Source organism: Oryx dammah, unplaced genomic scaffold (assembly GCF_014754425.2).
Source record: "Oryx dammah isolate SB20612 unplaced genomic scaffold, SCBI_Odam_1.1 HiC_scaffold_3, whole genome shotgun sequence".
NCBI classification, from domain to species: domain Eukaryota; kingdom Metazoa; phylum Chordata; class Mammalia; order Artiodactyla; family Bovidae; genus Oryx; species Oryx dammah.
In genome coordinates, this window is record NW_024070187.1 from 20,969,262 (window position 1) to 20,982,583 (window position 13,322).

The window sequence follows — 13,322 nt, forward strand, 5'->3', positions numbered from 1 at the left end:
AAAAATGAATAGTATCTACAAACTACTATGAAAGTGGGATGTAATCCATGAAACTTCTTGAAGATGGAGAAAACAAAGAAAAAAACACACAAAAAAATAAATTTTACAATATGTATAAAATGAGATAAAAAATATTTCCCCAAAAGACAAATAATGTGTATTAAAATTGAGAATTAGTTTAATTATCAATTAGTTCAACTGCTCAAAATCACATTTGGGCTTCTCAGGTAGCACAGTGGTAAAGAATCCAGCTAACAAGCAGGGAAATGCAAGAGATTAAGGTTGAATCCATAGGTCAGGAAGATCCCCTGGAGGAGGAAATGACAACCCACTCCAATATTCTTGCTTGGGAAATCCCGTGGACAGAGGAGGCTGTTGGGCCACACTTTATGGGGTCACAAAGAGTCAGATATGACTGAGCAACTGAGCACGTGCACACACATACTTCAACGGATATTAAAATAAAATTAAAGATCAAAATTACTAAACTACCTATCAAACAAAGAAATTGGAGCAACACTGAAGAGGGATGAGAATAGAAGAGAGTGAGGAGAAAGAGACTGCAACATCTATCAACCTTGTTTGACAGCCTGCCAGCTTTTCCATAGCCTCCTAGATGATGGACAAATGATCAGAGATGCATGAATAAGCAAGTTTTCCCCTTCAACATTCATAATATTTTCTATAATAGCACTACTGAGAGTCTTTTTATCTAAGCCTCATTTTTAATAAATATATTGCTGATTCATTAACTATTGTCCTATGAATGTTAAATATCTATTTTATTAATATCTTTTATTGACCAGTCACAGTATAGATGCTTTCCAGATTAAGGGTTAACCCTCCCCTTTTGTGGCTCAGCTGGTAAAGAATCCGCCTGTAATGCAGGGGACCTAAGTTTAACCCCTGGGTTGGAAAGATCCCCTGGAGAAGGGAAAGGCTACCCACTCCAGTATTCTGGCTTGGAGAATTTCATGGACTGTATAGTCCATGGAATCTCGAAGAGTCGGTCACAACTGAGCAACTTTCATTTTCACTTTCTCCTCTCTTGAGACATCTGTAAACTGGGTTGCATTCTTAGCATCTTCAGGTAACTGATTATTGAGAAATTTCCATTTAGCCAGAATGCTAGATACTTCCTCAGGAAAATTTAACGAGAGACCCAAAGAATAACAGTCACGTGTTCCCAGGTGGCACAAATGGTAAAGAACCTACCTACCAGTACAGGGGATGTAAGAGATGCTGGTTCGATTCCTGGTGGGGAAGATCCCCTGGAGAAGGAAATGGCAAACCACTCCAGTATTCTTGCCTGGAGAATCCCACAGACCGAGAACCCTGGCAGGCTATAGTCCATGGGCTTGCAGAGAGTCAGACACGACTGAAGTGACTTAGCACGCATGTTCACTGATGTGGTTGGTTGGCGTCCACAGTGCTTTCCCCTGTTGCATGTAAAGACTCCATGCACTTCCCACTCTGTTGGGATCATGATCTGCTACAACACAGGCTGTAATAGGTACTGCAGGTCTCATAATAACTGCATTTTTCAACAGAAGTTCTAATTAAACCCGAAGAACTAATCAGTTCAGTTCAGTCGCTCAGTCCTGCATGACTCTGTGACCCCCTGGACTGCAGCACCCCAGGCTTCCCTGTCCATCACCAACTCCCAGAGCTTGCTCAAACTCACGTCAATTGAGTCAGTGATGCCATCCAACCATCTCATCCTCTGTCGTCCCCTTCTCCTCCCGCCTTCAATCTTTCCGAGCATCAGGATCTTTTCCAGTGAATCAGTTCTTCACATCAGGTGGCCAAATTTTGGAGTTTCAGCTTCAGCATCAGTCTTTCCAATGAATACTCAGGACTGATTGCCTTTAGGATGGACTGCTTTGATCTCCTTGCAGTCCAAGGAACTCTCAAGAGTCTTTTCCAACACCACAGTTCAAAAGCATCATTTCTTCTGCACTCAGCTTTCTCTCTTTTCCCTCTCAACTCTCACATCCATACATGACTACTGGAAAAACCATAGCTTTGACTAGACAGACCTTTGTTAGCAAAGTAATGTCTCTGCTTTGTAATAGGCTGTCTAGGTTGGTCATAGTTTTTCTTCCAAGGAGTAAGCATCTTTTAGTTTCATGATTGCAGTCACCATCTGCAGTGATTCTGGAGCCTAAGAAAATAAATTCTGTCACTGTTTTCCATTGTATCCCCATCGATTTGCCATGAAGTGATAGGACTGGATGCCATCATCTTCATTTTTTGAATGTTGAGTTTTAAGCCAACTTTTTCACTCTCCTTTTTCACTTTCATCAAGAGGCTCTTTAGTTCCTCTTCACTTTCTGCCATAAGGGTGGTGTCATCTGCATGTCTGAAGTTATTGATGTTTCTCCCGGCAATCTTGATTCCAGCAATTGCTAACTAGGTATAACAGTACATTGAGCACCAGTGTCCAGCAATACTAGTATATATTCTGCACTACCACTAAGTAATTTTATCTATACATCACAAATGACTTGTCAACTCCTGGTGACTCAACTGCTTCTTGTCTAAGAGATTTGGATTAAGTGATTACAACAGTCCCTCTAAAAAAGAGACTTCTGAATATTTTTGAGTTAATTTTTCTCTCCCTTGATTTTATTTCTTCAGCCATCCAAAGAAATTATTTATGGAGATAACCAGTCAGTTTCTTTTAAGCCCAGGGAGAACAATTGTCTGAAGAGTTATAAATGCTTGTCTGAAGATACGCTTCTATAAATAGCTGTATCTTTTTATAAGTTCACTCTCTAAGGTTTCAAAGACACAGCCTTATTTATAGCTCAGTGTATATTTTTTATTGTCAAATAACAAACTGTAGCAACCAAACAACAAAGTGGTAATAACAGCAAAGGCTAAGATCACAATTTTCCCATTTTAAGGATGGTTTACTCAGACTTTTCTCTCTCACTACACTTGATCTGTCCTAACATGTGCTCAGTCACTTCAGTCAGGTCTGACTCTTTGCGACCCCATGGACTATAGCTTGCCAGGCTCCTCTGCCCCATGGTATTCCCAAGGCAAGAATACCACAGTGGATCACTATGGCCTCCTCCAGTGGCCCTTCCCAGCCCAGGGATGAAAGCCATATTTCCTGTGTTGCAAGCGGATTCTTTACCTACTGAACCATTGGAAAAACCCCTATCTTAACATAATAATAAACAAGGAAAAATCTCAATAAATCTATTAGTCTAATATTCCCAGAAAAACAATTTAAACTATCCAGATAAAGGATTAACACTTGAATAGAATGGAAAACATCAGGGTTGGATTAAACTTCTGCCAGGCAGAATAGCAATTATGAGAATAATCTCCTAAAGGTGAAAAAAAAAAAAAAGCTGTTATATAATCCAAATTTTCATAAATTGAAGACAGTAGGGAATCACTAGACCATTCAGATATGACTGAAATCAAATCACTTATGATTATACAGTGGAAGTGAGAAATAGATTCAAGGGATTAGATCTGATAGACAGAGTGCCTGAAGAACTATGAACAGAGGTTCATGACATTGTACAAGAGGCAGGAATCAACCATTCCCAAGAAAAACAAGTGTAAAAAGGTAAAACGGTTGTCTGAGGAGGCCTTGCAAATAGCTGAGAAAAAAAAGAGAAGCTAAAAAAGAGACAAAAGAGAAAAGGAAAGATATACTCATCTGAACACAGAATTCCAAAGAAGAGCTAGGAGAGATAAGAAAGACTTCCTCAGTAATCAATACAAAGAAATAGAGGAAAACAATAGAATGGGAAAGACTAGAGATCTCTTCAAGAAAATAAGAGATACCAAGGGAACATTTCATGCAAAGATGGGCACAATAAAGGACAGAAATAGTATGGACCTAACAAAAGCAGAAGATATTAAGAAGAGGTGACAAGAATACACAGAATTATATATTAAAAAAAAATCTTCATGACCGAGAAAAATCACAGTGGTGTGATCACTCACCTAGAGCCAGACATCCTGGAGTCTGAAGTCAAGTGGGCATTAGGAAGCATCACTACAAACAAAGCTAGTGGAGGTGAAGGAATTCCAGTGGAGCTATTTCAAGTCCTAAGAGATGATGCTGTGAAAGTGCTGCACTCAATATGCCAGCAAATTTGGAAAACTCATCAGTGGCCACAGGACTGCAAAAGGTCAGTTTTCATTCCAATCCCACAGAAAGGCAATGCCAAAGAATGTTCAAACTACTGCACAATTGCACTCATCTCACATGCTAGTAAAGTAACGCTCAAAATTCTCCAAGCCAGGCTTCAACAGTATGTGAACCGAGAACTTCCAGATGTTCAAACTGCATTTAGAAAAGGAAGAGGAACCAGAGATCAATTTGCCAACATCCGCTGGATCACTGAAAAAGCAAGAGAGTTCCAGAAAAACATCTACTTCTGCTTTATTGACTATGCCAAAGCTTTTGACTATGTGCATCACAACAAACTATGGAAAATTCTTAAAGAGATAGGAATACCAGACCACCTGACATGCCTCTTGAGAAATCTGTATGCAGGTCAGGAAGCAACACTTAGAACTGGACATGGAACAACAGACTGATTCCAAATAGGGAAAGGAACACATCAAAGTTGTATATTGTCACCCTGCTTATTTAACTTATATGCAGTGTACCTCATGAGAAAAGCTGTGCTGGATGAAGCATAAGCTGGAATGAAATATCAATAACCTCAGATACACAGATGACACCTCACTTATGGCAGAAAGTGAAGAAGAACTAAAGAGCCTCTTGATGAAAGTGAAAGAGGAAAGTGAAAAAGTTGGCTTAAAACTCAATATTCAGAAAACTAAGATCATGACATCTGGCCCCATCACTTCTTGGCAAATAGATGTAGAAAGAGTTGAAACAGTGGTAGATTTTATTTTCTTGGGTCCAAAATCACTGCAGATGGTGACTGTAACTGTGAAATTAAAAGATGCTTGCTCCTTGGAAAAAAGGTGTGACCAACCTAGACAGCCTATTAAAAAGCAGAGACATTACTTTGCCAAAAAAGATCTGTCTAGTCAATGCTATGGTTTTTCCAGTAGTCATGTACAGATGTGAGAGTTGAGAAGGAAAAGAAAGAAAGCTGAGTGCAGAAGAAATGATGCTTTTGAACTGTGGTGTTGGAGAAAACTCTTGAGAGTTCCTTGGACTGCAAGGAGATCAAACCAGTCCATCCTAAAGGAAATCAGTCCTAAATAATCATTGGAAGGACTGATGCTGAAGCTGAAACTCCAATACTTTGGCCACCTGATGGGAAGAATGGACTCATTTGAAAAGACCCTGATGCTGGGAAAGATTGAAGGTGAAAGGAGAAGGGGACAACAAAGGATGAGACGGTTGGTTGGCATCACCGACTCAATGGACGTGAGTTTGAGTAAACTCCAGGAGTTGGTGATCAACAAGGAGTCCTGGCCTGCTGCAGTCCACAGGGTCACAAAGAGTCGGACACAACTGAGAGACTGAACTGAATTTTCACACTACCACTGAGACTCAGGAAGATGGCACAAACAAGAGGGTAGATGTGGTTTTGTTACCCCAGCATCCTCACAGTGCTGCTACATTAAATGAACGGAGATATCTGTCAGGGGCAGAAAGCAAGGCACCTTCTCTCTGGCTGGGGAATGAGGTGTCAATGGGAGAAATTGGATAGGGAAGGGAAGGACAGCATAAAGATCTTTTATAAGAGATCTCCACCACACACACAGTTGTCAATGTACAATTTATATCACTGTTCTACTTACTAATATGTAAATTTTAAAATGTACTAACAACATAAAACCTTTGAAGGACAAGATAAATTATAAAATAATAAAAGTTCAAATAGGTCTTCTCATTTCCTAATGAATCATCTCTAGCACTGCATGTAGTAAATATGTACCTCCCTTGGAGACCAACAATAAATGAGAGAGATTCTAGAGTTAGAACCATTCATATTCATTTAGATGAAATAATGCCTCCCATTTCATCATTTTATGAATATTGTTATTCCTAGAGATTTTTAAATGTTAATTTTCTCAGCATTTTCAGATTTTCATACTGGCTTATTTCATATAAACTTAGTACATTTTTCAAAACCCTATGAGAATTTTGAATCTAGAGATTCAACCATTCTGAGAATTTTGCTTTGCCATAGAAAGCATAAAAATAATGAGACCATGAGAGTTGTTTTAAAATTAATGTAATTTTCCTATATTTAAGTATCAAATTAAAATCAATTTATTTCACAGATTAGGAAGTGTGTTTTTCTTAAAATCTAATTATAAAATTAAGATTGGTATTCCTGTTAAGAAAAAAGAGAGAGAAAAAAAAATATTTTATGCCACTGACCACAGAAATTTATAATTCCTAGATTCTACCACCATTAGATATTTGGCCTGTTTCCTAGAAATCCCTCATCTTTTTCTGTTAAGTAACTTGATTATATCAGGAATTTGATTTTTCAGATTAATAATGAAACTATCAAGTAAAATATCCTCATAGGTATTTTGTTTTTGTGGGAAACTGATAAGAACTTATTTCCATTAAAAGTATCTAATCGGATTGTTCCTATGTGTGTCTACGTGCTCAGTCTCTCAGTCGTGTCTGACTCTTTGCGACCCCAAGGACCTTAGCCGGCCAGGCTCCTCTGTCCATGGAATTTTCCAGGCAAGAATACTGGAGTAGGTTGCCATTTCCCACCCAGGGATCAAACCTCCAAATTGAAATGAAGAGGTGTCACTAGTATTTCCTCCTGCCATTGTTTTCTAAAATGTAACTTTGTTTTTTAAAATGTAATTTTGTTTTTTTATTTGTAACTTTTAAGAATGCTGTAATTGTTATTAACATCTCTATAAGTGGGAAAAGTAAGAGAGATAATTTGAGACTGAACTAGCAGGACCAGGATTGAATTCCAGATGTTTCAACAGGAAAATCTATAGTTTTAATCACCTACTCTCTGGCCTCAGTTTAATTGGGAAGTCACTGGAAGAGGCTAATCTAGTTTTACATCACACAAAGGGTTGAAAATAAGGTGAGACCAAAAAAATAAATAAATATGCACTGATATTTCTTAAAAGCTAACAGAATGAAAAAGAAAATAAAGGGGAACATATTTTTAAATTATTTACAATTAATTTGCATTTAATTTATATTCCCATACCAGTTAGGTGGGGCTTTTCAGGTGTTGCACAGGTAAAGAATCTGCCTGCCAATTCAGGAGATGCAGGCTCAACCCCTCATCTGGGAAGATACCATATGCAGAGCAGCTAAGCCTATATGCCACAACTGTTGAGCCTGTGCTCTAGAGCCTGGGAACCAAAATCTCTGAACCCATGTACATCGACCACTGAAGCCCAGGAGCCCTAGATCCTGGACTCCACAATAGAAGCCACTGCAACGAGGAGCCCACACACCACAACTAGAAAGTAGCCCCCACTCTTCCGGAACTAGAGAAAGTCCACGTAGCAATGAAGATCTAGCACAGCCAAAAATAAATAATTTTTTTTAAAAAGAATGTAATTTATACCTGAGAGAATGTTATATATGAATTTTTAATCTAAACCATGTTTAGATTAAACCATGTCAAATGTTGATTTGTTTATAGATTATGTTCTTAGAAATCTTCTTAGACCACTAAGAACATTTCAGAATAAATGTGTATCCAGAAAATTTCATGCACTACTATGAGTAAATTTGACCTGTTTTCTCTTTAATATACTTCCATTTTGTGGAGCTTATGCAGTGATCATATTTCAAATGAAAAATTATGCCAAACATATGTGAATAAAGATAACAGCACCTCCTGTACCTAATAATTTGTGATTCTTTCTTTAAATGATAGTAAATGAATGCATGGCACAGAAATTATATACCAATCATGAAATCCTATAATTGTACTGATTAGCTCTGATTCAATTACCAGATAGGAGCTCTCCAAGGAGCTCTCATTTCGAGGATTAAAAAGAAGCTGAGTTATTCCACTGAAAGTGAAAGTCGCTCAGTCATGTCTGACTCTTTGCAACCCCATGGACTATACAGTCTATGGAATTCTCCAGGCCAGAATACTAGAGTGGGTAGCCTTTCCCTTCTCCAGGGGATCTTTCCAACCCAGGTCTCCCGAATTGCAGGTGGATTCTTTACCAGCTGAGCTCAAGGGAAGCCCAAGAAAACTGGAGTGGGTAGCCTATCCTTTCTCCAGGGGATCTTCCTGACCCAGGAATTGAACCAGGGTCTCCTGCATTGTGGGTGGATTCTTTACTAACTGAGCTATCAGGGAAGTTCAACTAACTACTCCCCCTCAAATTCAGCAGTTCTTAAATTTAGAAAAATATGTACTTTAATGGTTTTGAAAGATTAATTTTTTTCTTAATTATGTCACCTGTATCTCTTGAATCAATCCGGGAAATCCCAGTATCTGCAGATAATCAACAGATGTCTAACTTATCACCCTATACTTACTTGATAGAACACTTTCTCTCCTTACACAAAAATAAACAAATTCTAATGTTACTGCAATTATTTTGTAACTCATTTGTATGAAAATGTTCTTTATTTCTATGGGAAATTGTCTCCAAATTACTTGAGAGTAAAAATGCAGGTGGCAAAATTATCATCACTATATAATTCTATGGAATTACATTATATACCCATTTAATTTTCTAAGACTCCAATAAATATACTTGGAAAATAAAGAATATAAAAATGGGAATGAGAGGTAGGGAGAAAAGAAAGGAAGTAGAGAAATAATTTGCATTATTCATATAATACATTTCTCATTTCTTCCATTTAGCATAATCCCAGGCAGAAGAGGGACGGGAGACATGAATCTTCTATTCAGTCATTCTCAACTCTCTGTATAAAGGTTTTGTACAAATAAGTGTGATTCTAGTGTTTAAATGTGTATTTTATACCATCTGGACTCTAAATGTGGAGAAGGCAATGGCACCCCACTCCAGTACTCTTGCCTGGAAAATCCCATAGACGGAGGAGCCTGGTAGGCTGCAGTCCATGGGGTCACTAAGAGTCAAACACAACTGAGCGACTTCACTTTCACTTTTCACTTTCATGCATTGGAGAAGGAAATGGCAACCCACTCCAGTGTTCTTGCCTGGAGAATCCCAGGGACGGGGGAGCCTGGTGGGCTACCATCTATGGGGTCGCACAGAATCGGACACGACTGAAGCGACTTAGCAGCAGCAGCAGGACTCTAAACACAATCTAATACTTTATCATGTGCTAAACTGAAGAAACAACAATATATTCCAGCCTGAAGACCATCTATATTAACCCTTAGGAAATATGCTGTGTGTACATATTACACTATTACATAAGTGATATAGAGGATTCTCAAGGGTGACTTCAATAATATGACTTTCTCTTCAAATTGTAAGAGCTAATCCTCATGTAGTCTGTGATTATGTTGTGCATGTGGATGGTTAAAAACTCTGGTCATGAGGATATCAATCACTTCTGAGTCATCACTATGGCTCATATCCATATGCTCTCGTCCATGGCCCCAGTCTTTAAACCATAGCTACTCCAAAAATGAGAGTTATGCTTCCAAAGTATTTTCTTATGTTGCAAAGATCCCACTATTCTTTTTACCTAAGCTATATGGGTCATTGTTTTTTAAATAGAAGTAGCATAAAAAGAATAACTCTATGCATGATTCATTCATTATATTCATATTATGTGGAAATTCACTCCACATAATATGAACATAGAACTGAATCATAATACAAAATGACAAAAATAAACAAAATAAGAAAGATTAAGTTTCTCTTTTATGAAAATAGTACATTTTCAAGGAAAGTTAATTATTAAAATTAACATAGTTCTCTGATTCATGTATCATAAACTATTACTGTCTCTTTTCCACAAGTGATTCATTTGTAGATTCTGGGAAACCAACTGGACACCCAAACTTAATTTCTTACATTCCTAATCAGTATAGTGGAACTATATACTTTTTCTTTATTGAGATTTTACAAAACTTTCTCAGTTGACTTAATATGCAATGCCAAAGTTTTCTCAAATTTATTGCTTGAAATGTAAACTATACATGTCTGTATTGCGTTTCTTTGCTTGAAATTTAACAGGGTAAATATACAAAAGAATTGATGATGTTACCAATAACAGTCATAAATTGAATCAGTAATTTTGGTCACATATTATTCATTTTTATTAATATGCTATTAGAGGATATTTCAGTATTTGATATATAATCAAATATTTCAATGTTTCTAGTGAACTTATTGAGATAGAAGAAAATTCTCATTTTCAATATATTTTGTATGAAAAGGGGACAAAAACTAAAATTTTGTGAATATGATATTTTGTTACAAGGAATGAATGTGGTATTTGAATACCCTGTGTGTATGCATATAAACTGAATGAATTCATAAAACTATGCTATTTGATTAAGCACACATGAATATATATCTTGAGACAATTATGAACTTATTATAAAAATAAAATCTAATATGATCTTCTATAAATATAGTAATAATAGCTGACAGTATTAACCTCAAGGTCTCTGGGATAAGGGGAAAAGGCCAGGGTATCATTTCTTATGTAAAATGTCACAATGTATCTTCCTGAATAAAACAATTATTTCTTCCTAACATCGTTTACTACACAAATTAACTTCTAAAATTACCGTTTTCAATGCAAAATAAATTTCACCTATAAATAACAAACCCAATAAAATAAAACTTTATTTCTGAAAGGTCACATTTTTAGAAGTCAAATGTGCTCTTAAATAATTCAATGTCCAATTTAGGGTTGTTATTTTCATATTATATATATAAAGAACTGGACTGTTCAGCATTGTTATTCCATTCACATACACTTGTTAAAGGTTCTAAGCTATCCTGTTGAACAAAGTTCATACTTGGCTCTTGAATGTTTCGTAGTTTAGTTGGGAAGACATCCAGGTAAATCAGTAATTACAGGATCCTGTGAAAAAAGGCAAGCTAATGACATAAACAAGGGTAATATGGTGGACTGCCTCCATCATAGGAAGCCTCTTCAAAATAATCTAAATGAAATCTGAAGAATAGGTGATAAAGTACAGAAAGGGAAGAAATATTCTGGGAGAGAGGCTGGGACTGGGAAAACATGATGTGTAAAAGAATAAAATATTATTGTAGTCCTGTTTGCTTCTTCAGCTTCATCTTTTACTTCTCCCTTGCACGGCTCTTCTCTTTAACTATCTAAAGAGAGAAAGAAAGAGAAGTCACGACTTCTCTATTATTCCATGGATGTAAGAACTCCTAAGAATGCTGAATCTATTATACTGGAGTCAGTAAGTGATTGAATTTGTGGAATGAAGGGAGAAAGAGAAATGCAAAGAAATCTAGAATAATTTCCCAGTTTGTACTTTGAAAAATTAAATTCAGCCAGATTTATTTCATCAACATGGGAAAAATGGAAAGAATGGGTTTAAGACCTTAAAGGTGAGTTCGATTTGGGTACTGAAGAGTCTGAAGTGATTGTAGAGCATCTGAAGGGACATGTCCAGTAGGTAGCTGAGTATACAAGCATGGAAAATAGGTTTGGTAGACACCATGACTAATGGCAGCAAAGACTTGTATTTGCATAAAGTAGATATCTCAGAGAGAGTATACAGAGAAACTCAAGCAAAGGATCAAGACAGTAATCCTTGAAAACACCAAAAATAAATGGTAGTCAGAGGAAGTAAAGCCTTTACATATTGTTTGGATGTAGGGAGGAAGGAGAAAGCAGCAGATAGTTGTTCCACTATAGAGAAAGACGAAGTTAAGAATGAAGAAAGACGAAGTTAAGAATGAAGAAATTAATAATAATGCTTTAGGAGAAAGCAGGAAGGAGAAAGCAGCAGATAGTTGTTCCACTATAGAGAAAGATGAAGTTAAGAATGAAGAAAGACGAAGTTAAGAATGAAGAAATTAATAATAATGCTTTAGGTTACATTGTGAGAAAGTGGGGTGCAGCTGTAAAAAATATTTTAAAATGTGAAATTGGCTTTGAAATTGGGTGATAGATAAAGGCTGGAAGAATTTTGAGGGATGTGTGTGTGTGTGTGTGTGTGTGTGTGTGTGTGTGTATGTGTGTGTTAGTCATTCAGTCGTGTCTGTGACTATGAACTATAGCCCACCAGGCTCCTCTGTCCATGGAATTCTCTAGGCAAGAATACTGGAGTGGGTTGCCATTCTCTTCTTCAGGAAATTTTGAGGTATATGGTAGTAAAAACCTAGATTGCTTTGAAGAGACTGTTAGAAATATGGTTAAAGAGTCTTCCTTGACGGTCCAGTAGTTACCACTTCACCTTCAAATATAGGGGGCATTTCAATCCCTGGTCTGGAAGCTAAGATCCCACATGCCTCTTGGCCAAAAAACATAAACTCAAAAATAGAAGCAATATTGTAACAAATTCAGTAAATACTTCAAAAATGGTAAAAAAAAAAAAAAAAAGAAAGGAAAGAAATATGATTGTACAAGGCAATTCTGATGAGATCTCAGAAGAAAATAAGGAATAAGTTACTGGAAACTGGAAGAAAGTTTCCAGTTTGTTATGTTTGTTATAAACTTGGCTGAATGGAGATTTGCTTTTGAGTGAAGCATAGAACTTGTAACCGACAAACTTGGATATTTATCTTGGATAAATATCTTGACTATGTCCAAGCAAAGCATGGAAGTTCAGGCTTGGTTTCTACTTGCTACTTGTAATAAAATGCAAGTGTTAACTTGTAGAAAGCCCTGCTAAGCAACAAGGAGCTAGAAAACTTAAGAATTTTATAAAATTCTCAGCCTGTCCATATGGTAAAAAATGAGAATACTGTGCTTTGGAGAAAACACCAAGAGTGTGGCTGGAGAAACTTTTGGAAAGATTAGGCATGTGATGGATCCAAACAGTCATCTTAGCAGAAACACTGTCATCTTGGACTGAAGCAGAGAGAGACAGGATGAAATGAAGAAGGGCATTTGGACTTTTGAAATTCTGTTGGTAGGAAACAAAAAATAAACTAGTAGAGATACCAGACTGTAAATGTGTGTTGTCCTTCCAGAAAAGGAAAGAAACATCACTCAACCATCCTGCTGGTTAAGTGGTCAGCAAAATGGTACCTCCTCACTTCTGAGCATAGGGCTACCCTCTCCTTGAGCCCACAGGATGGGAAAACCTCGAGCTAAAATGGCAGGACTTCCACTAAGAGCCCAAGGCAGGAACAAATAGGGCCTTGGCTGACCCAGAAGCAAGGACCGATGGAATCTGCAGACCCAGAGGACAGAGCATCAAGCAACAGAAAGTAATTTTCATGCCTTATATCTAATGGATTTTGCTTGCTTG